General features: G+C 34.2%; 1 protein-coding gene and 1 pseudogene across 3 annotated transcripts in view; one reads left to right on the top strand and one right to left on the bottom strand.

The window, feature by feature from the left end:
- The window catches only part of CNTN1 (contactin 1), a 354,959-nt gene that overhangs the window by 70,580 nt on the left and 258,330 nt on the right, over nucleotides 1-26,049 (top strand). For all 3 annotated transcript variants that reach the window (XM_059185639.1, XM_059185640.1, XM_059185641.1), the window contains exon 2: nucleotides 13,186-13,233. The gene's annotated coding sequence lies outside the window, so the exon portion shown is untranslated. The remainder of the gene's footprint in view (nucleotides 1-13,185; nucleotides 13,234-26,049) is intronic.
- LOC131839780 (elongation factor 1-alpha 1-like) overlaps nucleotides 1-26,049 on the bottom strand; it is a 113,829-nt pseudogene that overhangs the window by 18,965 nt on the left and 68,815 nt on the right.

Here is a 26,049-nt window from a genome sequence, read left to right as displayed (position 1 = left end):
TTGTTGGTTATCACTGTATTCGCAATACCCAGAAATGTCTGGAACATAGAATGAGCTGAATAAACTTCTGTAAATGATTTTTATTATCTGTAACATAAATTCTTATTCTGTCATTACTGATGACATTTTACTGGGCATTCTCCTTTCATCTCTCTCCTTAGCGTTGACTCATAGTCAACTTGATCAATTGAGATTTGCATATTTTTGTTTTTTCTTTGCTTGATTTTAAAACCATGACCTCCCTATCCTGTATGAATGTAACTGGAAACTAGTAGTTGATACTACTTTACAGAAGGCAGCAAGAGTCTCATGAGCAAAACCACAGAATTGCAAACCAGTAGAACTGTAAGATAAATCACTTGACTGATGTAGCTGGGTTGAGTTGATCAGTAAAAAGAGGTGAGTAGAAAACAACTTGGACATGGGATAATTTCCTTCGAAACTATATCTGAAAGTGAGGATTGTTGATGGAAGTGGGATTACATTTGAAAGGGTTGCTTGAAAGAGTCCAAGGTAGTATGGGCTTTGTGTGGTTAGAATGGCACTGAGAAGGTATTAATGGTTATTGTGTCAGGAGAATTTCAAAGACCAGAATTCATTTTTGGATGATTAAGGGAAGAAATGGATCTGTCAGTAGTTTTATCGTCCCTGGGAAAATCTGCAATCTCACAGGACAGCATATAGTGGAATAATGATTACAGAAAATGCATTTGAGCTAGTAATAATCTCCTTTCATGGAGGAAAAAACTAATGGTGATTGTCAGCTCCTGTGAAAATTTTTACAGAAACTAAAAGGTGGTAAAATCAGTGCTTTGAAAAAGTACTTCACCTCTTCCTACTTAGCTTAATTTCATGGATACTTATAGAAATCACACATTTCACTCCATCTCAACATATAATTTAGTTATTATTTAATTTTTTGTTATAGAAACATTTAAATTAGATTTATACTTTCCTAGTTTTAAGCTTTTCTTTTTAACCTTTCTTTAGCTTTTTAAAAAATCAATGTTTACTAAAATTTATGAGAAACAGGTTAAGGCAAAGTGAGTCTTATGTATTTCTTTCTAATATTTAATAGAAAGTGGTTATTTTTCTTTGTCTACTATATAAACATTGTCTACTATGGACTGTCTACTATATGAAGGAGAGATTTATTTTAATAACTTTACATACTATATTTGAAAAAGGGCTAACATTCATTCCTTCATTCAAATGAAGGATTCAATTGAATGGTTTAATAATATGTATTATAATATTAAGTTATAATTTTATATTATAATTATAATAATTTTATAATTATAATATATATTTCTTTAGGTAGGTTTCCTTCTTTAGATCTTAACTTGGGGAAATTTTTATTTATTTATTTTTAAATTTTTATTAACTTATAATGTATTTTTTGCCCCAGGGTACAGGTCTGGAATCATCAGGCTTACACATTTCATAGCACTCACCATAGTACATACCCTCCCCAATGTCCATAACCAGCCACCCTATCCCTACCCTCCTACCCCTTTAGCAGCTCTCAGTTTGTTTTGTGAGATTAAGAGTCTCTTATGGTTTGTCTCCCTCCCAATCCCATCTTGTTTCATTTTTTCCTTCCTTACCTCCTACAACCCCCAACCCTGCCTCTCAAATTTCTCATATCAGAGAGATTATATTATAATTGTCTTTCTCTGATTGTCTTATTTTGCTCCATGTAATACCCTCTAGTTCCATTCATGTCGTTACAAATGGCAAGAATTCATTTCTTTTGATGGCTGCATAGTATTTCATTATATATATATATATATATATATATATATACCACATCTTCTTTATCCATTCATCTGTTGATGGACATCTAGGTTCTTTCCACAGTTTGGCTATTGTGGACATTGCTGCTATAAATATTCAGGTACACATGCCCCTTTGGATCACTATTACCTTGGTGTAGTTTTTAGGTGGGAGGTATAATTACTTAGAAACTTGGGCGGTTTCGATTTAGCTCTGCAATTTTTTTTTCTGTTACATTTTTAATTAAAATAAGTATATATTACATCTCTATAATCTGATATCCTGATGAGGGGTAACGTATGTAGGTATGTTATGAATGAACCATGGTTAATCTTCATTTATGTACTGTTTACTTTTTACATATTTGAAGAGCATTTTCTCTCAATTTAGGTAAAACATGAATATGCTGTAAGTGTGGAAATCATTTAGAAACCAAGTGTGCAAATACCTAAATTCATGAATATCACAAAAGACTACAGAAAGAGATAGTTACATGATGTTTGTTATTTGTAGGCAAGTTTTCATAACCCAAGAATGAGGTTAAACACAAAGAACTAACACAATGGCTACTTTAAATGGTATGAGATTGCTTTGGGAGTTATGACCAAAAACAAGCAAGTGAGCAAATTTTAAAAAAAATCTTAGAGGTCAATATGAGGCAAAAATGTACTATAAGTAATATATTGCTACATAGTTACTTTATGAGTCAATTCTGGATCTAGATAGATTCTTAATGTTATAAAACAAAAGCTTACTTGATTCATAGAATGTGGCCTATTAATTATCTATTGTAAAGGCTACAAAAGCAACTATTTAGGGCATTTGCCTCATTCTGCATGATTAGCTGTAATCTTATTTCAGCTCATCACACTGATGTTTCTGTATTATTTTGTTTTATATTTCTATTCTTTATTTTAATAAAGATTTTTATTATTTATTTGACAGAGAGAGAAAGCACAAGTAGGCAGAGAGGCAGGCAGAGAACAGAGGGGTAAGCAGTCTCCTTGCTGAGCAGAGAGCCTGACGCAGGGCTAGATCCCAGGACCCTGAGATCATAACCTGAGCCGAAGACAGAAGCTTAACCCACTAAGCCACCCAGGCGCCCCTATATTTCTATCCTTATGATAGGTTCTGTGTTCTTACAACACTCTAAGACAGATAAGACTAAGCATTCTTATGATTATGTCAATTACTAGACATGTGAGATCAAAACCTCTGCAAATATACTACAAATCATTGAATTTACACTTTAAATGGGTCAATATTATGGCATATAAACTGTATCTCAATAAAGCTGCTTAAAAAAAATAGAACCAGGACATGATTTTACTTGCAATCACTAGTGACTTGTGACTTGGGACTCTTGGGTCTTCTGTAACATACCATGGTGTCACTTATTTATCCCCCCACTTTTATATTTCCCAACTTCAAAAATTTCCAATGAGCTTCCATTATTAAAAAAAAAAAAATGAAACAAGTTTTTGTCCTTTCTTCTTCCTTTTCTGCTTTCTTCTAGAGTTTAGATTTTAAAAAATAGTCTATACACTCTATTTCTACATCTTTGTCCCTGCACCTATTCTAGCCCCTTCCTTTACTACTGGGTTGAGACTTATTTTGCAGAATTCACCTGTTACTCTTGAATTGCCAGATGAAGTAATTTCTGCACAGTTCTTATCTTCCTGGAACTCTTTGAAGTAGGAGACATTCTTTAAAATTTTTTTTTAAAGATTTTATTTATTTATTTGACAGATCACAGAGGCAGGCAGAGAGAGAGGAGGAAGCAGGCTCCCCACTGAGCAGAGAGCCCGATGCGGGGCTCGATCCCAGGACCCTGAGATCATGACCCGAGCTGAAGGCAGAGGCTTTAACCCACTGAGCCACCCAGGCGCCCCTATTTTTAATTTTTTAAAAAAGATTTTATTGATTTATTTCACAGAGAGAGAGAGAGAGTGCATAAGCAGGGAGAGGGAAGCAGAGGGAGAAGCAGGTTCCCCCCTGAGTAGGGAGCCTGACTCAGGGCTTGATCCCAGGACCCTGGAATAATGACCCAAGCTGAAGGCAAGCATTTAACTGCCTGAGCCCCCCAGACACCCCAGAAGTAGGAGACACTCTTATGAAACTGTTCATTAACACGTTTTGTTTGTTTTTGGCTTTAGTGATCCTGTTTTTAACATGTCATATCCCTTCTCTGATCACACGTTTTCTATCTTAACTTTTTGGCTCATCTTGTAGTTTCCACTTCTCCCAGTCCTAGATTTTTCCCACCTGTATATTTTCTCATTCTCTTGGCTTTAGCTCTTACATCTCCGTAGAAATGACATCCAAATCCCTAACTCGAGCTTTGACCACTCTCTCAGCTTTGGGGACATATTTTCGGCTCCTTTTTGATTTCTCCATCATCTGCATCCTTTGAACCTTAAAAATAAGTATTCTCCCTTCTTCCTCCAGACACTATCTCCCAATCTTAATCAATAATATATTGATACATCTAGTCAATCATGCTCTAATGTTCAGAGTATCTTTAATTCCTATCTCCTTTTTCATTCTCTATATTTATTATCATGGTAATAAACTATTCCCAGGACTTAAAGGCAGGGAAATGGCTAAAGTTACATATGCAGCGTAGGAACACAGAGTTCCCTCAAGACCTTTGTAATGTTCCAGGTGGCTGTCCTGGCACAGACTTCTTTGGTATAATGTAAACAAACAAAGTCTTTAGAGTCAACCCAGGATTGGAGCTTTCATATATGGCACATCATTGTGAATTACAAAAGGTTGCTTCCAAAATATATATCCTTTCATTAAAAAGAGTCACAATACTGATTTTGTAAGACAAAATTTACTGTTACCTGTGGAAAATTTCTATAATAAACATACAAATCTGTACTAGCTATGCCCTTATATGTTTTAAGGGGCACATAAATTGCACAGCCATGAATAGTAGCTCTAGATATATGATAGAGTGTTTAAATCCTGGCCTTACAGTTTGGTATCTGTATAACCTTGGTAATATACCACATCACCTTAAACTTCATATCCATGACCTATAAAAGGTGACTTATAACACCATCTCTTTCAGAGTTTTTAGCAAGGGTAAGTATGGAAAAATTATATATAATTAGTTTACCTGCATTTGTTCTAAGTCTGCTCCTTCAAAGGCTTGCATAGTTTATAAGATGCCGGATTGTGAAATTCTTTACACTAAAGAGGAGATGAAAATACTGTTGGTTTTAACAGCTTACTATAAGTCATTAAAAATTTTGTCTTTGGGGAGTGCCTGGGTGGCTCAGTGAGTAAAGCCTCTGCCTTCGGCTCAGGTCATGATCTCAGGGTCCTGGGATCAAGCCACACATTGGGCTCTCTGCTCAGCAGGGAGCCTGCTTCCCTCTCTCTCTGACTGCCTCTCTGCCTATTTGTGATTTCTGTCAAATAAATAAATAAATAAAATTTTAAAAAATTGTCTTTGAGAATATTTCATTGAGAATATTCCAAAAGAACTAAAGGAATAGTTGCCCTATTTTCCCAATCTAAAGGTCTAGCCTAGAACCTAATGTTTATATCTGAATGTTGCTGCTAGCTATTTGGTTAAAACAGGAGAAGACTTTTAACGCACTATGAGAAAATGTCTGGACTTCACTATTTCCATGTTATGATTATATTTTATTATTCTCCTGTTTCAGAGTTAGCAAACTACTGGACGGGGCCATGTCCAGTCCAGGTACAATTTTTGTAAATAAAGTTTTATTGGGACATAGCCATACACACTCATTTATGTACTTTCTAGGCTGCTTTCCCAATCTACCGACTAATGGTAGAATTGTGTAGTTGTTCGACACCTATTGGTCCATCAAGCATAAGATATTTACCATCTGGCCCTTTACAGATAAAGTTTTCTGACCCCTGCCTTTTCAACATTGTAAAATATTAATTCACTTGAACTCCCACTTTGCTCAATTCTATTCATAGAAAAAAAACAACAAAGATTGTATTGATCTGGAGTATGGTGAGTCTATTTTTTCTTCCAAAATACCTTTTATTAATGAACAATGAACATTTTATTAATGAAGCTACTTGCAGTATACTGCCTTAAACACATAGAGTTCTTTAGGTTTTATTAAAGACAAAACAAGACAAATGAAAAAACCCTAAGGCAAAACAGCCTATTCATTTTCACCAGATTTTACTGGCATTACCTAGAAAATGTTTCCTGTAAGAAATAAGCTTTTAAGAACTGATCTTTTCCCTTCTTTTGACATTAAAATGTGATGGTGGGGAAAAATCCCATTTAATAGTTAGAAGAACCATCTACTCGATGACATAGTGACTGTTTCTTGTCGAAAACAAATTTGGATTGGAACTTGGGGAATTCTATTCGTACCTATTTTCATTAAAGCAAGTGGTTGAAACCATACCTTTCACATGGGAAAATAATCCCTATTTTGCAAGATTCCTAATGTAATAATGTATGTTAAAAAGTTGGTAAATAAGTGTTTCTCAATTAATAGTAGCTCTCACTTTTATTATAAAGATTAAGTTCATTAATTAATATATATCAAATTAATTGAACTTATCCTTCAGAAATTCTATTTAATACTCAATTTCCCACCTGTTTCTTTTAAATTACTTAATTCCTTCTGTGTGTTACTTCTCATTCTTTAAAATGAATAAAAATTTAACCCTCCTCACCTTTTTTCACCTGCCACTTAAAAGCATTCCACCGAGGAGATTTACAATTTAAAAGCTAGTTGTCTGGTGGTGTTTGGATATGTAGACATAAGTGAAGGTATAATTATTTATGAAACACAAAAATATATAGCAACGTTTTAGAAATTTATTATTATTTTTTTTTTTGGCAAGGTTTCCGATGTCCTTAATACCAATAGCTATGGATTGGACCTCAATTATAAGTACATTCTCTAAGAAGTTTGCCATCTCTCAAGACATTCTTTGTAATGTGTTTTATTTTTTAAAAAAGATTTTATTTATTTATTTGAGAGAGAGAATGCACACGTAGGGTGAGCAGCAAGCAGAGGAAGAGGGAGGAGCAGGCTCCCCACCGAGCAAGAAGCCTAATGTGGGGCTCCATCCCAGGACTCAGGGATCATGAACCGAGCTGAAGGCAGACACTTAACTGACTGAGTCGCCCTGGTGCCCCTGTAATGTTTTAAAGTCAAGTCATGAAAGTTAAGTTTTTCCATTATTATTAATAGTGAAGCAGTTAAGAAATTCTTTGGGATCCAATACAGTAGATCCCCAAAGTTAAGTGAAAATGGGAGCAGAAATGAAATCCCTTTTTAGAAGAAGAAATTGATTTTAAAATGTATCATTTCCATTGATATCAAAACAAAGCTACAAAGTACAACAGGATACAAGCATAGTTTAAAGCAATCTAATTCTGGTTTCTGCCCCTGTCATTGTTATGAGGGCTTATTTTAACTGGAAATCTAAATCTCCCTAAAGTCATTGTAGTTTTGGAGCAAATATAAGTAGTTTAAAGTTAGAATTTTGTCTGGATTCCTCAAATCTGGATCATATATCTTTCTTCTGAAAAGGCTTCAGATGAAAGTGTAGTCTGCATTTTATATCCTATTGTAGACCAATAATCTTGGGAAGCTTTAAATTTACCTACTCTGGGGACTATTGTTTATCAGTACAAGGACATGGATATCAGTACAAGAGATGCTCTGTACTCTTATTATACCAGGAGCTCTACTCACCAAAACAAATGGCATATTCAAGTATACCAGAATTTGAAGTAGGGACACCTGGGTGGCTCAGTGGTTGAGTGTCTGCCTCTGCCTTTGGCTCGGGTCATGATCCCAGGATACTGGGATCAAGTCCCACATCAGTCTCCCTGCTCAGCGGGAAGTCTGCTTCTCCCTCTGCCTGCTGTTCCCCTTGCTTGTTCCCTCTCTCTCAAGTAAATAAATAAAATAAAATCTTAAAAATAAAAAGTATCTAGTAGAACCTCTCTCTCTCTCTCTCTCTCTCTCTCTATATATATATATATATATATATAAAGAATTTGAAGTCATTGGAAGCTAGTGTGGAGTATTTACATAGAGTAAATATAGCCTGATTTGAAAAACATGGTTTGGGAAAAATTATAGGAAGTTAGGGTTGGACAAGATCATGAGGAGCCATTTATCTCACAGTTTGTGTAAGACGGAACTACTGGAAGGATTTGTTGCATGCACATTCAGTTGGGAAAAGTGATAATGAATCAACTGAATAATTAGGCTTTGAAGTTTAAGGCCACTAGGGATTTGAAATGTTTGAGATGAAAATTTTGAAACATTAGCCAAGAATTTATTTAGTTCTCAATTCTGTGGGAAACTACAATATGATTCTAGGATAACCAACATATAAAGAAGAACTTGAGAAGATTTCTCATATTTAACTTTGTCTTATATTTTCATTGAGAGTGGTGTTTTGTTTCATTTTTTGAGAAAAATAATGACCAATCCTCATTTTAACGTTCATCTCAAAATTCCATGAATTGAAAGAGAAGGGCCGTAAAGAAAACAAGCACTCTATTCAAGCTTCTTGTTTTGGTTAGAGGTTCAGGACTCATAGACTAGGAATATGTGACCTACTTCCTGGAATGACTGATTGATCACACGAATGGGTAGACTTTTCTTTTCTTCTTAACATTCTTATTTAAATTCCAGTTAGTTAACATACAGTTTAATATCAGTTTCAGGTATACAACGTAGTGATTCAACACTTCAATGTAATACCCTACGTAATACCCTATCACACGTGTACTCCTTAATTCCCATCACCTATTTAACCCATCCCCCCCATTGACCTTCACTCTGGTAATTATCAGTTTGTTCTCTATAATTAATAATCTGTTTCTTGGTTTGCCTCTTTCTTTTTTTTCCCCCTTTGCTCATTTGTTTTGTTCCTTAAATTCCACAGATGAGTGAAATTTTCTTTTTTAAAGAATTTTATGCCAGAATAATAAAAGTCACTTTTCTTTATGGAATGGTGTGACTCATTAAGGAATCAAGCTTTATCTTACCCTAGAAAGCAATCATATGCTCACTAGTAAGGTTACCTCTGTTATTAAGAGCTGGCTTGTTCATAAACAACTAAAGGTAGGAGCCAAATACATGAAAATAAGTTGGATATGAAACAAATTCAAGATTCTTAAAATGTAAGGGAACAGAAAAGCAAATAGTAACTTTGAGATATAAGCAATGACTGTATTAGGCCTCTTAAGCCAGTACATGAGTAAAGTGTTAAGAACAGGTGAATTCACAACCATATCTGGGGTAAAAGCCTCAGATGAAACAGAGGGAGGAAAAATTTCACATAAGCTACCAGAAGACACACTAAAACTATACTCCCCCACGTGGGTCTCTATCCCATTGTACATCTATCTTGATCATTCAGAACAGAAAATTTAAATCTCAGTTCAGACTGAGCCATTGAATATCGACCCATTACTTTGTTGACTATGTGTCAGAGATCCTGGATAAACTCGCCTTTCCTTTCCTGAGGCTGCCACTGGAGACAAGTATATACCCCTATATAGAAATAACAAGGTAGTTTGAATTTTGTTATTTTGTTATTTTATATGGGATAAGGGGAAGGTTGTCATTGTTATTCCTGCCTCCCATAAAATTTGTCACCAAAGTGAAGTACTGGTACAAGAGAACCCAAAAGCAACATCAATGGGTAAATATAGCAGCATAAAGAGTCATAAATTTAATTATCTCTGTGTGTACACATTGTCTTCTCGGTTGTACTCTATTATAGTAAAAAATGGATCTTTATTGATTTGTTTAATGCCTACTTACATTTTGGCTTCTTCATCTGATTTCATATTTTTTTAGAGAAAAGAATAAATTTCCCTTAGAACAGTGGTATAAATGGTGTAATAGTATAGTATAAATGGTAGAGTAGTGGTACAAATGATTAAAATAAATGAGTTTTGGAAATTGAATGCTTGCTTTTGTGATCTCTTTCTACTATTTTTCATGAATCATCTCATGAGATTAAATATTCTTTAGAATACTACTTGGGTACAATTTTGCCTTGTCACTTAAGAAATTATTAATCCTTGAAGTTCAATTTTGTGACAAAACATCTTAATTGATTTACTTTTCAAGCCCGCTGCCATTAACAAAATATGTCTAATCCTTGAGGAAGAGTTTTATAATGCTTCTGCATGAAAATATTGAATAATAAAAATATGTCTGGAAAACACTTTTTTTCTCCCCAGCCCTTCACATGGTTTTCCCCCTTAATTAAAACAACAACAACAACAAAAAAAAAACCCCAAAATGAAAGGGGTTCTAAAATGCCAACTCTGCTTTTTTAATTGACCAGAGGAAAGCCAGTATTCTCCTCTTCCATCTTACTGAATCTGTGAATGTTCTCCAGTCCTCATCTGATTTGCACTGTACACTCTTAGTCAGTCTCTCTCCTTCCAGACAATCCTTCTTCTTGGCTTCTCTAACACCATACTCTCTTGGACCTTCCTGGTTTCTTTGTCTTCAAAGACAGAAGTCTTTGTCTCCCCCACTGGTTCATTTTCCACAGCCCATTTCTTAAATGCCTATGTTCCTCAGGGTTCTGTCGTTATGAGTCTCTCTTCTCATTTTCCCACCCCTTTGCCTTCTGCAATTTAGCCCAGACTTGAGCAGCGCAGGCTATCTGTTATTAGTTTTCTATTGCTGTGTAACAAATGACCACAAACTTAGGGAAATTAAGACAATACTCATTAGTATGTTACAGTTCTGTAGGGCAGAAGTCTGGGTGAATTTCATCTGGGTCCTCTGCTCAGGGTCTCAACAGGCTGAGATCCAGCTGTCAGCTAGGACTGAAGTCTCACCTGAGGCTTGAGGTCCTCTTCTAATCTCACTGGTGTTGGCAGGATTCAGCTTGTGGTTGTAGGACTGAATTCCTCATTTTTTTGATGGCTATTGGCCAACGACTATTTTCAACTCTTAGAAGCTGCTCTCAATGCTCTACCATGTGGGCCTCTGCCTAGGCCTTCTCACACTTTCAGTCTTAATCTCTGATGTCAGGGAGGGCCCAATCTCTATCAAAGTGGTCAACCGATTAGGCCAGGTCCACAAGGATCTCCCTTTTGATTTTGAATAGTTCAAAGTCAGCTTGTTAATAACTAAACCATGGGAGTTCTTTCCCATCACATTTACAGGTCCCCTCCCACAGAAGAGGGATTATACAAGGTGTGAACACCAGGAGTTAGACATGTTGGAGGCCATCTTCGAATTCTGCCTTCCATACCCTAGTTCTGGCATTTACTAGGTGTGTGAGTTTGGGCAAATTATATAATTTCTTTGTGCCTTGGTTTTCTCATCTTTAAAGTGAGATAATAAACAGTACTCTTTATGGGGTTATTGTAAGAATTAACTGGATTGCAACATATAAAATGCTTAGAACAGTGACTGATACATAGAGTCTGCAAAAATTTAGTTATCATTATTAAGCTATTTTTCCCCATCTACTCCCATTGATGCCATGGGAGTAGATACTACATCTATGTTATTGATATTTCTTCCAAATTTATATCTCTACTCAAGGTATCTATTCTGAACTTTAGACTGTTATAATTTCCTAAGTAATATCTCCACTTGTATATCTAATAAGCAATCTAAATACAATTTGTCAAAACTAAACACATGATTTCACTTGCAAACCTGATCCTGTCTAGTAATTCTTATCATAGTAAATAGTGCCCTTTCATGAATTTCCTTACACTTATCAATTTCTTCTTCTTTCCCTACCATCCACTCATGAAAAAAAAACTTTTGGAGTATTTACTGCGTGCAAAGTATTGTGGGAATGATCATTAAAACTCTACCCTCCTGTAGCTTACCATCAAGTGAGAGAGGCTGATTATAAGCTATCTTCCAAAACTTACTGAAGCAAACCAATTTTGTCAATTTCTTTTGCAAATACCCTAGATCAAAGCCACTTTCCTTCCTTCTTGAACTACAGCAATAGCCCCTGGCTGGGTTCCTATATTCTTCCTCTACTTTCTCTTTCCTCACCAGAGCTACCATCAAGGAGATCTAACTACCTCATTTATCTGCATAAACCTTGCATTAACCTCCCATAATGTGTAAATAAAAAATAACCTTCCTTAACCTGCTATGGCCCTGCCTAACCTCACCAGCTTTACACACACCTACACAACATTCCATTTCGTGTTTTAATCTTAGAGCCTTCTTCCTACTTCTCAATAGTGCCACACCCCTTCCTGCATCAGCACCTTGCAGTTGCCAGGCCTTCTAAGTGGAAATTCTCTCCTCTACCTGCTGGGTCTTACCCAGTGATTCTCAGCTCAAATTTTATTCCTCTCCTTATTCCCTCAGACTAATTCAGGATCCCCATTGCACTCAAAGTACCATATGAGCCTTCTTCATGACATTTAGTATGGTATACAGTTATGTATTGAGTTATTATCTGATTAATATTTGCTGTCATTCTGGGAGAGATATGTTTGATTCAAAATCTAAAGGACTAGTTTCAGCTATGTGAATAGGTAGGTTTTACAACTGTTTTGTTTATGAGGAAACATGACATAGTCTGTATCTCTGTTTCAGTTTAGACCAAGCTTATCCTAACAGTATTTAGGAGCGAACACATTTATGGCTATGAGGGTTATTAAAGACCTGAACAAAAAGAAAAAAAAAAAAAAAAAAAAAAGAACAACAACAACAACAAAAGACCTGAACAAGAATGTGAAAAAGTATTCTATAAACTATCAAACTTAACACACAACTTTTGTTGCTATTACTTTTATTAAGATAACCAAAACATCAGTTTATTTAAAACCCAAGCTGGGTTGGATTTAATCCATTTGATTTTACCCAGGTACTTAGCTTCCTCAATGAAATGTTTATTTATACCTGTTTTTTTCTCCTTAAATTTGTGTTTGTATAAGTATTAGTGTGCCATCTACAAATACGTATACATATTATGAGATATACATGTACACATATACACAGTATATGTATGTTGAATATGGCGTATATACAGGCTTCTCCAAAATAAATTCAAGTTTAGTGTTTAGTATAATAAAGTGGGACCAATTCAGCAGTTCTTACTCTGTTTTATTTAAAATGTTAATTTTTAGTTCAGTTCAGTAATGGTGAATAAGAGGATATTTTGGCTATGAACCATCAATTGGCTTTGCAAACAATAACAAAATTTGAATCCCTTTCAGTTAAAAGTGTCTGCTGATTCTATAAATGTATTTTACAAATACGCTAAAACTTGACTGCACTGGTCAAAGCAACAAACAAAAACTTGTAGAGGATTAAAAGGCATCTATTTTTTTTGTAAAAAATGTTAAAAATCATATAAGGTAAAAATATCTTTACCTTCAAGCTAATTAACTGTAATTTCATAATTATTGATTTATAGATATCCAACTGGGATCATTTCTGAAGGTGAATTCAGAACAATCTTAAGGTAAGCTGTTTAGGGTATATATGTATATGTGAGTGTGTGTGTGTGTGTGTGTGTGTGTGTGTGTGTTTTAAAGAATAAAAATAATGATATTGATAATGATATTGGTTCTGTTTTAAAAAATTTAAAAAAAAAAGAAAAAAGAAAGAGAGGAAGACATACCATAGGAGACTTTTAACTATAGAGAACAAACTGAGGTTGCTGGAGGCGGAGGACAGGAAAATGGGTGATGGGTATTAAAGAGGGCAGTTGTGTTGTGCCCTGGATGTTATATGGAAGTGATGAATCACTAAGTTCTACTCCTGAAACCAATATTACACTATATGTTAACTAACTGAAATTAGTTAAGTTGAATTAATTGAAATTTAAAAACATCAAAACATATGATAAATTGCTTGATGACTACTTAATAAATGTCCTTTCTGCTAATACCCATATGAGTAAATCACTGCAAACATACAAAACAATTAGAGAAAAATTAATACCAAATAGTGTAATGCTCAATGTTACTGAGTTTACAGATGTTGGAATGAGTTATCAAATGTGTGCTGAGTAATGGGGACATATCATGGAATTAATAATAATAACAACAATAATAATACTATTTACTTAGCATTATAGTCTAGGCACTCCACTAAACACTTTATGAAATGCTTTATGTCATACAATCCTCACAAATTCTTGTAGCCAAAGTATTATTATTATTGTCATTATTATAAATCTCATTTTATAATGAGAAACCTAAGGCCTATCTAAAGTCATGTGATAGTGAGTGGCATGGTTACGAGCTGAGGTCTATCCAACACCAAGTTTTGGTTTCCTCCCACTATATAAAATGCCTAGAGAATGTAAGAGTTAAACAGCATTTTGTGAATTTTGGATTGATAGGACAATGAGAAGGGGATTTTTTGCAGTATTAAGATCACTTAACAAAATTGTGAAAGATGATCTAGATATATACTATGCTCAAGTGACAAGTTGGAATGAAGAGTATTTGAGGAAAATGTAATAAAAATTGTGCAGCCAGAGCAGATGGAGGTTATAGACCTATTTTGGTGGATAATACTAAGTGATTATTCCAGTTTCATCTCTATTGTCCTCTAGTTAAAAAATACTAAGCTGGATTTTTACTGTTGTAGTTGAGTACAATAATCCACAATCTGGTCAGAGTAACAAGTTAAAAAAAAAAAAAAACAATTAGCAATAAAATGCTAGAATTAGGAGGGATCATGGAAAATTATGTAGTCCTTTCAAGGCATGAAATGACAACCGAATCCTCATAGAGGCAGTGGAAATAGAGAGGCCTGCTATTACCAGAAGACATGAAAGCAAACAAATATGACAGGTCTCATGATAGGTTAGATAAAAGAATAAAGGGGAAGGAAGAGCAGAGATGGTTTCAAGTTTATTCTTACAGCAAAAAAGAAAATTGCAAAACTGATGAAAGGGGGATATTATTAGAGAACAGAGTGAGTTTGGTTTTTCTTTTTTGCACCTGAAATATCAATGAGGCCCCACATTCATATATCTTATAGGACATAAAAGCTTACATGAAGAAAAAAGTTGAAGATTGGGCTCCAATTTCATTAAATGTATTTTTTAAAAGTCTTTAGAGGGGGTAATAACAATGGAAGGATTAGTATAAAAATAGAAGCACATAGGGGTGTTTTTAAAAATTTTCTTTTTCTTTTTTTTTAAGCTTTTAATTTTAATTCCAGTATAGTTAATATACAGCATTATATTAGTTTCAGGTGTACAATATATGATTCAAGAATTCTATACAGTATTCAGGACTAACCATGATAAATATACTCTTACTCCCCATCACCTATTTTACCCATTCTCTGCCCCCACACCTGGTAACCCTTGGTTTATTCTCTATAGTTAAGAGTGTTTCTTGTTTTGTTTTGTTTTCTATTTTTCCCTTTTTTTCCCATTGCTTGTTTGATTTGTTTCTGAAATTCTGCTTGTGAGTGAAATAATGTGGCATTTATCTTTCTCTGACTGACTGACTTCACTTAGCAACTACTCCATCTACTTCCATCCATGTCCTTGCAAATGGTAAGATTGCATTCTTTTTTATGGAATAAAATAAATAAATAAAACTCTTTTATGGAATAATATTCCATTATAAAAAAATAATATTCCATTATATATCTTCTTTATCCATTCATCTATCGATGGACACTTGGGCTGCTTCCATAATTTGTGTATTGTAAATAATGTGCAATAAACATAGCGTGCATGTATCCCTTTGAATTCATGTTTTTGTGTTTTTGGGGTGAAAAACTAGTACTGCTATTATTGGATCATAGGGTAGTTTTATTTTTAGCTCTTTCAGGAACCTTCATACTGTTTCCACAGTGGTTGTTCTAGTTTATATTTCTACCAAAGTGAATGAGGGTTCCTTTTTCTCCACATTCTTTCCAACACTTGTTAGGTCTTTTTGATTGTTATGCATTTTGATTGTTATATATTTTTTATTTTAGCCATTCTGACAGGTGTGAAGTGACGTCTTACTGTAGTTTTGATTTGTGTTTCACTGATGAACATCTTTTCATGTGTCTTTTGGCCAGATATCTATATGTCTTCTTTAGAAAAATGTCTGTTCATGTCTTCTGCCCAGTTTTATTTGGATTATTTGGGGGGTTTTTTTGTTGTTGTTTGTTTGTTTGTTTTTGGTTTTGAGTTGTGTAAGTTCTTTGTGTATTTTGGATACTAATACTTTGTGAGATATGTCATTTGAAAATATCTTCTCCCATTCCATAAGTTGCCTTTTAGTTTTGTTGATTGTTTCCTTTGTTGGCAGAAGCTGTTTATTTAGATGTTGTCCCAATAGCTTTATTTAGCTTTTATTTTCTTTGCCTCAGGAGAGATCTAGAAAAAAGTTGCTATGGCTGATGTCAGAGAAATTACTGCGTGTGCTCTCTTCTAGGGCTGTTTTGGGTTCAAGTCTCATATTTAGGTCTTTAACCCACTTTGAACTTATTTTTGTGTGTGGTGTAAGAAAGTGGTCCAATTTCATTCTTTTGCATGGAGCCGTCCAGTGTTCCCAACAGTACTTGTTGAAGAGACTTTCTCCTATTGAATATTTTTTCCTCTTTTATCAAAAATTAATTGACCATATAATTATGTTTATTTCTGGGTTTTCTATTCTGTTCCACTGATCTAGTGTTTGTTTTTGTGTCTGTTTTGCTTACTACAGATTTGTAATATAACTTAAAGTCTGGAATTGTGATGCCTCCAGTTTTGCTTTTCCTTTTCAGGATTGCTTTGACTATTCAGGGTATTTTGTGGTTCTATTCAAGTTTTAGGATTGTTTGTTCTAGTTCTGTGAAGAATGCTTTTGGTATTTTGATAGTGATTACATTAAATGTGTAGGTTAATGTAGGATATCATAGACATTTTAACAATATTTGGTCTTCTAATCCATGAGCATGGAATGTCTTTCTATTTTTTTCTGTCATTTTCAATTTCTTTCATTAGTGTTTCATAGTTTTGAGAGTAGTGATTGGTTAAATTTATTTCTTAGCATTTTATTTTCTTGGTGCAGTTTTAAATGTGATTTTCTTACTTTCTCTTTCTGCTGCTTCTGCTAATAGTGTATAGTCCTGAACAGATTTCTGTACATTGATTTTGAGCCTGAGATTTTACTGAATTCATTTTACTGAAGTTCTAGTAGTATTTTGGTGGAGTCTTTAGGATTTTATAAATATAGTATTGTGTTATTGACAAAGAGTGAAAGTTTTACTTCTCACTTACCAATTTGGTTGCCTTTTAGGGCTTATATTTGAAACACCATTTTTAGTTGAACATTTTAAAAATAAAATATAGTTATGGAAGCCTGAAAAATGTATGTAAGATGATGCAACCTGAATAATAGTCTCTCTAAACTTCCCAAATTCTCTAAACTCTCAAAGTTTTTGTTTGTTTGAGATTTATTTCTTTGGCAATATAATCTTAAGTTTTTTTTTTTGTTTTTTTTTTAAGGAAAGTAAATGCAAATTGCTTTAAACTCACCTCTATAAAACATTTATTTTAAATGCTGAAAATATTGATCTTCTTTCACTGGGTATTATCTTGTTAACAATGTTTCAGGTAAAATACAATTTAAAATCACTTTTTATTTCAGAATAAAAACTTCATTCCTTGTGTAATAAAACATATGAATTAGATGGCAAACAGGTAGAGAAAGAAAGAAAGGGAACTCCCCAGTTAATTCATTTGGAGCAATGTCCCATTAAGGCTGGCTTATAATACTATAATATTTTTTATAACACTGTAAGAGTTTTGTCTTAGAATTAGTTTAAAAAGTACAAGTTGAAATGATATGTACCACAGGATTATAAACTTCTTGCTTTTTCTAAACATTTTCATTCAAATTAAATTCATCAGATATTTATTCAGTACATAATTCAGTGCTAAATTCTGGACCTACCACAATATTTTTAATAGAGACAGTTTTTCTTTTCAAGAGATCATAGTCTAGTTAAAAAAATGTGTAAACAAATTATTATAGCATAGTATAATTACTTGCTGTAGAAGCACAAAGTATAGGATTACTTCTGATTCAGTGGATCAGGACTGCTCATAAATATCAATAAGGGAATACAGATCTTTATAAACCTAAAAGAAGATATACTTTCTAAATTTAGATTTAAGCTTAATTAGTATTTTTAAAAATATATAAAGTTAGCTCAAAGACTAACAGTAAGCCTTAGATTTCTTAGACTTTGATTCTCAAAAGATGTGATTTTTTTTTTCTTCATTTTGAGTCTGGAGGAGGGTCTTCACATAATGTGCTATCAATCTATTTTTAGCAAGTAGGAATTCAAGATTTGAAACATATTGACTCTGATTTGCTATTTATCTTTCTTGACATCAGTACCATCAAGAATGTCACTTATTGAGGTGCCTGGGTAGCTCAGTTGGTTAGGTGTCTGCCTTCTGCTCAGGTCATGATCCCAGGGTCCTGAGATTGAGCCTCCCCCAACCCACGAGAGCCTGATGGTGGGTTCCCTGCTCCATGGAGAGTCTCCTTCTCTGCCCCTCCTCCCTACCCTCTTTCTCTCCTTCAAATAAATAAATAAAATCTTTAGGGAAAAAAAGAATGTTACTTGTTAAATATATTAAGAAGTTGATTAGAAAAGCTATCACTTTGTTAACAGTTTTACTTAAGGTAATAAAACCTGTGTTATACAGGCAATGAAATGTATTATTTTAATTTATAAAAATAAATTTAGGTGGGTTTTAAAGAATATAGAGAGAGTTCCTGTCCTGGCAGTTGTTGAATGAAAAACTAAAAACATGACTATAAAACAATTCTTTTTAAATGCATTTCTGAGATGGTAGGAAAATAATGGCTCTAAAGAGGATAAAAATGAAGCAAAAGCAGCAAACCTGAGAAGTAACAAAGGCCAAAGCTGGAGACAGAAGGCAAAGCCTAGGACTAGCCCAAGTCTAATAGAAGAATGTCTCAGAAAACCAGGATCCTTAAGGACAACACTCTAAAAGTAAGGGTGTCCAAGAAATAAACCTGCCACTACAAAGGTGTATCAGAAAGCATGCTTATCTAGACTTTGACACTGAGTGAAGTGACACAGATTTGCTCTTTCAGTTCAGAACTTTGGGCCAGCCTTCACTGAGGTTTGGTTGTAGAATTCATCTGATCCAACACACTCCATCCATTTATTTAGAATGGATCCAGATTCATAGTTAGTGGGAAGGAGCAAAAGAAATAAGTTGCTGTATGAATCTAAATTCAATGTTTTGAAGATAAATTTTGAACTAAATTAGTTAATTCAAAAATTACAAAGCATATAGATAAAAATGGACTTAAAAGAAGGCTGGAAAAATGATAGGAAATACAGTTTTACAAATGATAGGAAATATAGTTTTATATTATACTGGAATGATCAGATTTGGAAAAAAAGAAGTATGTTTAATATTGTATTAATTTTCTATTGTTCTGTAGTGAATTGCCACATACTTGGTGTTGTAAAACAACTAGATTTATCACCTTACCTTTCTATTGGTTAGTAATCTATAGTAATAGTACAAGTGTCACCAGATACAGTCAAATTGCAGGTAAGATGCATTTCATTCTGGAGACTCCAGATGAGAATTGGATCAGTTTCTTATTCATTTGGCCTCTGGGAAGAAATCAGTTCCTTATGGTTGTAGGACTGTTTCCTTGCTTTGTTGCTGGCTCTAAACTGAGGATTTCTTCTACCTTCCAGTTGGCTACCACATGCCTTGGCTTTTGTTCCTCCCACCCTACCCCGCCCTGCTTCAAAGCCAGCAATTGCAGGCTTTCTCACATCATACCTCTCTGACCCCTTCCAGTTCAAGTTAGCAGTATCTCTGGTTATAGAAAATTCTTAAGAACTCTGTGGGTCTTCCATGGATGTCACAAGATTCACTCCATCAGATAAGAGGCTCACCAAGAGATCTTTCCAAAGAAGTTTCCACACTATTTTTGGCTTCTGCTGAGGTGACTAAGGGGATCTAAGATCTATGATCCCTTCCTTAATCTCTTCAAAGAGTCTTTTTTGCTACTAAACACTCTGATCTTTTGATCTTTCTGAAGAGTCTTAGAAAACTAATCTCTTAATTTTAAATAAAAATTAAATTCAAAATAATCTCTTAATTTTAGCCTCTTTGTAATACAGGTAGGTTAAGAATTTCCAAAATCATCAAGTCCTGGTTTCTTTTTCTTTAACAGCTCCTTCATCAATTTATCTCTCTTCTCTCACATTTTACTCTAAGGAGAAAGAAAAAAAATCAGTCTGTACCTTTTGTTCCTTGGAAATCTTTTCAGCTAAATAGTGAGATTCATTGCTTACAACCCTTGCTTTCCACATAATTGCATGACACAGCCCTGCTAAGTTTTCTGCCACTATTAAAAAAAAATCCCTTTTCTTCTGGTTTCCAATAACATGTTCTCATTTCCTTCAGAGCCCTCTTGGACAGTCTTTAACACCCATATTTCTGTTAACAGTCTATTCAAAGAAATCTTGACTTTTTTTCATGTTTCTCAGAATTCTAGTTTATGCCTGCTGCCTAATAGCAAAATCAATTCCAATTTGTAGATATTTGTTACAGTAACAGCTCACTTCTGATACTGAAGAACAATTTTCCACTGCTGCTAATAAATTGTTATAAACTGAATAGTTTAAAGCTATACAAAATTATTATTTTACAGTTCTATAGATTAGAACTCCAGTATCATTAACATTGAACTAAAACTAAGAGTGGCAGATTATATCCTTTCTGGATGCTCCAAGGGAGTATCAGTTTCCTGCTTATTCAAATTATTGACTGAGTTCAATTTCTTATGGTTGTTAAGGACTGGAGTCTCTATTTTCTTGCGGACTATAAACTGGAGTTTGTTCTCAGAGCTTAGAGCCTGCTGCATTTCTTGGCTCATGGCCCCATCCTTATCTTTCTAAAGCCAACAAGAGTAGTCCAGTTCTTTTTACATTTCATCTCACTATCCCATTCTTCTGTCTTTCTCTTCTGTTTTTAAGAGCTCATGTGATTAGACTGGGCCTATCCAGACAATGCAGGATAATCTCACCATCTCAAGTGAGTTTACCTTGATCACATCTGTGAAGTCCTATTTGCTGTGTTAAGTAACATACTCACAGGTTTGGAAGATTAGGTAATGGGCATCCTGTGGGGGGTGGGGTGGGTGAGTGAGGAGGATGAGGGGCTCTAACTACCCAAATATATTTAAAGAAAAAAAGTTTGAAAATATGAGCAAGGAACTAGGGAGTATAAAAATGAGAAGTTTTGGAAAAGAATCTAATAGAAATGAAACATATCACAATCAAAACTACAAACTTAAAGAACAGTTTAGTAGAATTGACCCAGCTAAAGAGATAATTTGTGATCCAAAGAAATAGGCATCAAGAGAGATACATCATAGGGAGAAAAAAAGTAGAAATTACCAGAGAAAATATGGATGGATCATGGAACAAATGAACAGAATGAAGATATAATGTGTGCTATTAGTGTTCTAAATGGAGAAAATAGAAATAACGAAATATTTGAAGAAGTAATTGCAGAGAATTTTCTAGAATTGTTGAAAAATACCTAATTGTCATATCCTGGTAGACAAGGAAGCTGAAACAGGATAAATTACAAGAAAATTACATCCAAACACATAAAAATGAAACTGCAGAATCCCAACAATAAGGAACTGGCAGGAGCTAGAAAAATAAGAGACTCTGCTCTGCTAAAGGCAATTAGATTAATGGTTGACTTCTAAATCTCAAATAGAAGCCAGAAGTTTTGGGGATATGGGATCTGTCTGGAAGATTCCCTTTCTCTGTGAATAGCTTCTACTTCATTCCACTCACTTTTCTCTTCTGATTTTGTATTATTGTGAAGGTCTTATTTGTATTTTTTCACTGAACTTTTAAATACAATGTGACATTTCTAATATCTAACAAATATGAACATAAGTAAATGTATAATATATTTAAGTATCTATTCAGTATACCCCACATTGTATTCCAGGCATTGGGGATATATAAAAAAAACTATTCTTCTGTATTGGTATCTATTTATATCACTCTTTCATCAGTTGGAATTTGTAAGTGAAGTCAACCTTTAATCTTTTTTATTTTTCATTCACATATAATGTATTATTAGCCCAAGGGGTATAGGTCTGTGAATCATCAGGCTTACACATTTCACAGCACTCACCATAGCACATACCCTCCCCAATGTCATACCTTTAATCTTATTTGTAAGATGACATCTCTCATTTGTTTGTCACTTAAAAACCTTTATATCTCTGTAACTTGTATCTTATATGACTTTTTCAATAATTCCATGGACTCTCCTAAATGCTACAGTTTATATAGGACCTGGCAGCTATCATAAAATAAAAGTAATTTGTTTAGCACCAAATTTGTGCTCACTATTCTGTTTGGCACTTTCCAAATACTGGGAAAAGCATTACAGACCTAGTGTATCTTGCAGTGTCATTAAAGCCTATTTATTATAGTAAGTCTTGGCAAACTCTTGTTATTTCTGTTACATAATTGAGTTATTTTGGATGTTTAATAAGTTGAGTTCCTCATCAAGTATATTAGAATGAATTATAGAATACATATTAAAAGCTATCGCTTTCTTTTTCAAGCATGACTAATGTAAGAAAATCACATGACTTTTTACTCCATTTAATCAGAACAAGAATTCCTTATTCAATAAAAAGGAATCCAAGACAGCACAGGGGATTTAGTGTCTGAGATTCAGTGAAGAAGAAAATAAAATGACTGTAACTTTTCATAATGAAAACATAAGCTTTATATTCTTTCAGAGTTGCACAGTGATATTTATCTGGAGTTTAAGAAAACATTTTACTAATTATTAGTGAATAATAATTTACTAGGTCTTACTATATATATAGTTTTATCTGGAAAATATATAATTTTCTTGTGACATCTCTTTTGTAGAGATAGAATATTAGTGTCAGAGTTGGTTTGAATCCTTGCTTTGCAATACCAGCTACGATTCCTCAGACAAAGCATAAATCTTCTCTGAGCTTTTACTCACCACAAAAAAATAAAAACAACTGGAATTCCACTGCAGTTTCTTTCTTTCTTCCTTTCTTTTGTTTTCTTTCTTTCTTTTTTTTAATATAACTTTGAATTAGCATGCCTGTATTAGCAGGAAACCAAAGTTTCTTTTTTTTTTAATTTTTTATTTTTTATAAGCATATATTTTTATCCCCAGGGGTAGAGGTCTGTGAATCGCCAGGAGGAAACCAAAGTTTCTATCTTGAAGTCTTCTCTATGTCCACTTTCATTGCCCAAGATTCCCAGAGGACTATTCCTTCAGATATGGGCTACCCACTTCCTAAATCCCAAGCAGACAGAAGGAAGTCTCATCTGTTGCTTTCTGTCAGTACACCTGGAGCTTCTGTGGAAAACTGGTTCCCCAGCACATACTAACTGATGATTTTGCACTGCTACTGGAATGTCCTGATTAAAATAAATCCCTGCACACTTGTGGGCTTCGTAATTCCATCTGTTATCTAGAAGATGCTCATCCATTGTTCCTGTAATGTCCACTGTCATACTGTGGGCCAGGACAGGAGAAAGACTGCTAGCCTCAGCCTTTCCTTGGGACTCTCTAAACCATGGTTCTGAGCTTGGGTTGTGGCCATGCTCTCCCTTGCCTCATGGTGATCCCTTTGAGGCTCCTGGTATCCTCTCCTGCCAACAACCTCAGCCAAGAACAGAAATCCTTCAAAGATTTAAGTCACAAAAGGATCATTCTCTGACCCCAAATTACCTCTTAGAAAATCTGCTCAGCAGGTCACAAAAGGTGCTATTGTTATCCTCCCTTAGGGAAACAGGTGCCTACTAGGTTAGGATAGACCAATGAAATGACTCTCTCTGTGTGCTATGGTTGGAGCACTGTGAATTGTGTAAGACTGATGAATCACAGATCTGTACCTCTGAAACAAATAATATATGCCAATAAAAGAAATAAAAAAATAAAAAGAAGTTCTTTCTAGATGACTTTTTAAGTTCACTAGAGAAGCTTCTCTTCCTTTTAGGTTCTGCCTCATCAGAGTGACACATATGAAGCACTGATCAGTACCCACTACCTAGTAGACACTTAATACATTTTAATTTCCCCCTTTGTCCTGTATTCTTAATTTTTATTCTAAACCTTTATTATTTTCTTTTACATATATGTATATGATATATGATATATAATCATATGATATAGGATATACATATCATATATATATGATATATATATGTGTGTGTGTGTGTATATCCCAAGTGAGATTATAAAACCTATAAGGTAAGAGAGTTCTGTCTTTTGCATCTTTCAAACCTCCACAGATTATTCAGCATAATGCCATATAGATAAATATCAGTTGCTATGTAATTATTGATTTAGTGATTAAGATTCATTTTTCCATATGTAGATAACATAATCTGCTTTTTAAATATCCTGGCATGATTTTCTGCTATCATACTAATATCATTTTGAGCAGAAGATTGGCAAAGAGAGGAGATAAAATTCTAATCTATATATTTGCATTTTGATTACTGAATCACCTATCAGTCACTAATACTTAAATTGCTTAGAAATTTTCATAAACACTTGAAATGATGGGTTTCCTTCTCAGAAATGGTGAGGCAAGAATGCATTTGTATGTATCGCCCAAAACCTAAAGAAACTTAAATTTGAATTTTAGGTCTCCACTGACACCTGTAAGAGTATAGTCAAGCCATTTAATGCTCCTCATATGACAAAAGGGATAATGAAAAGGCTTTTATAACAATTACAGATAATATGTCTATAATAGGAGTGCTTTAAGTTAAAGAATTCATTTACTTTGAAAAAATTGGAAAACAAGAGAAATAACTCATAATCTCGCATCTCCGAAATAAGCTTTATTAACATCTTTAGATATTTTGAAGTCATATATACATAATTTTAACACCCTATTTTTTTCACTACATCTTACATTGTGTTGAATTTTAAAACATTCCATGTCACAAATTTTTCAAAAACATTATTTTAAAGTCATACCTTTTATAATTTGGCCAATTCTCATGGCTACATAAGTTATTTTTCTAATGTTTCATTTAGAAATAATGTTTATTGCAATAGCTTTGTACTATTCCCATATTTGTGTATATTTTCCCAGAATATAAACTATGAAAACTTAATGAGATTCTTACTTTTTATATTTACACCCTTGATATTTTCTACCTTAACATTTTTAGATCCATCTAAACCTGAGATACCTCTACACACCCATGAACTGTATGCAGCTAATATTTTGTAGAGGTTCACACTTGAGTGCTTCCCAAGGCTGTTGTCAGTAGCACATATTTTATCTATTGCGTGAGTCTACTGTATGCGTGACCCACCCAGTACTCAGCTTAATTGTTCTCTCTGCTCCATGGTGCACATTAATTGCATCCATAGATTTCCTAACATTGATTCATCCTTTTACCCAAAAGACCATTAAGTTAAGTCATTTTGGAGCTGGAGTTGCTAGGGTTTTATTTATTTAGCGCCTATGACTACATCTATATATTTTCCTTTTTGTCCTTTGTTAGATTCGGTGTCAGAGCTGTAGTTTATACAATGGCAATGGTAGCTCAGTCTTCTCCTACATAGGGTAGTGCAAACCTGGGAAAGTGAAAGTTAAATGTAACAAGAAACTGTGATGATACAATGTGATAATATAATAGTAGCTAATATTTTAGATGGCAGAATCAGCATTCAAGCCCATTACAATTATAACGCTGAGCTCAAACCAACAAGGTAAAAAATTTCAGAAATAAATACAAAATTTCCTCTTTTACACTTGAAAATACAATTCTATAAATTTGGGTGGTAATGATCTGACTGGACACCAGTTGTATGTTTGGGAAGTGTTACACGCGCTACCACAGGGCGTCAGCTGCTAAGGAAGCTGGTATCACATTGTGTTCAAAAAACAAAATAGGAATGGCATTTTTCTCACCTTGTTTCTGAGGTTCTTTCATAGCTGGAAATAGAGTTCATGAAAAGACTCGTACAATACGTATGGTTTCTGCTGTTGAGGCCCACATTTGGTTCGTCTTTAGCACTTGACATCCAGCTGACGCCCTTTGCTGCCTCTAAGGGTCATAGGGAACATGATCCTCTAAGAGTCATGGTCAAGCTAGGGAGTCTCCCTAGTAGCTTTTTGAGGAAGACAGTCTTACTGGATAGGAGGCCACATTCCCTTCTTTTGTCAAGTGAGCTGCTATTACATTACAGTGCTATCCCTTCATTCTGCCAGGATAC

This window comes from Mustela lutreola, chromosome 8 (assembly GCF_030435805.1).
Source record: "Mustela lutreola isolate mMusLut2 chromosome 8, mMusLut2.pri, whole genome shotgun sequence".
NCBI classification, from domain to species: Eukaryota; Metazoa; Chordata; class Mammalia; order Carnivora; family Mustelidae; genus Mustela; species Mustela lutreola.
Note: the sequence above shows the minus strand (reverse complement) of the source record. Positions and strands in the feature narration are given on the sequence as shown.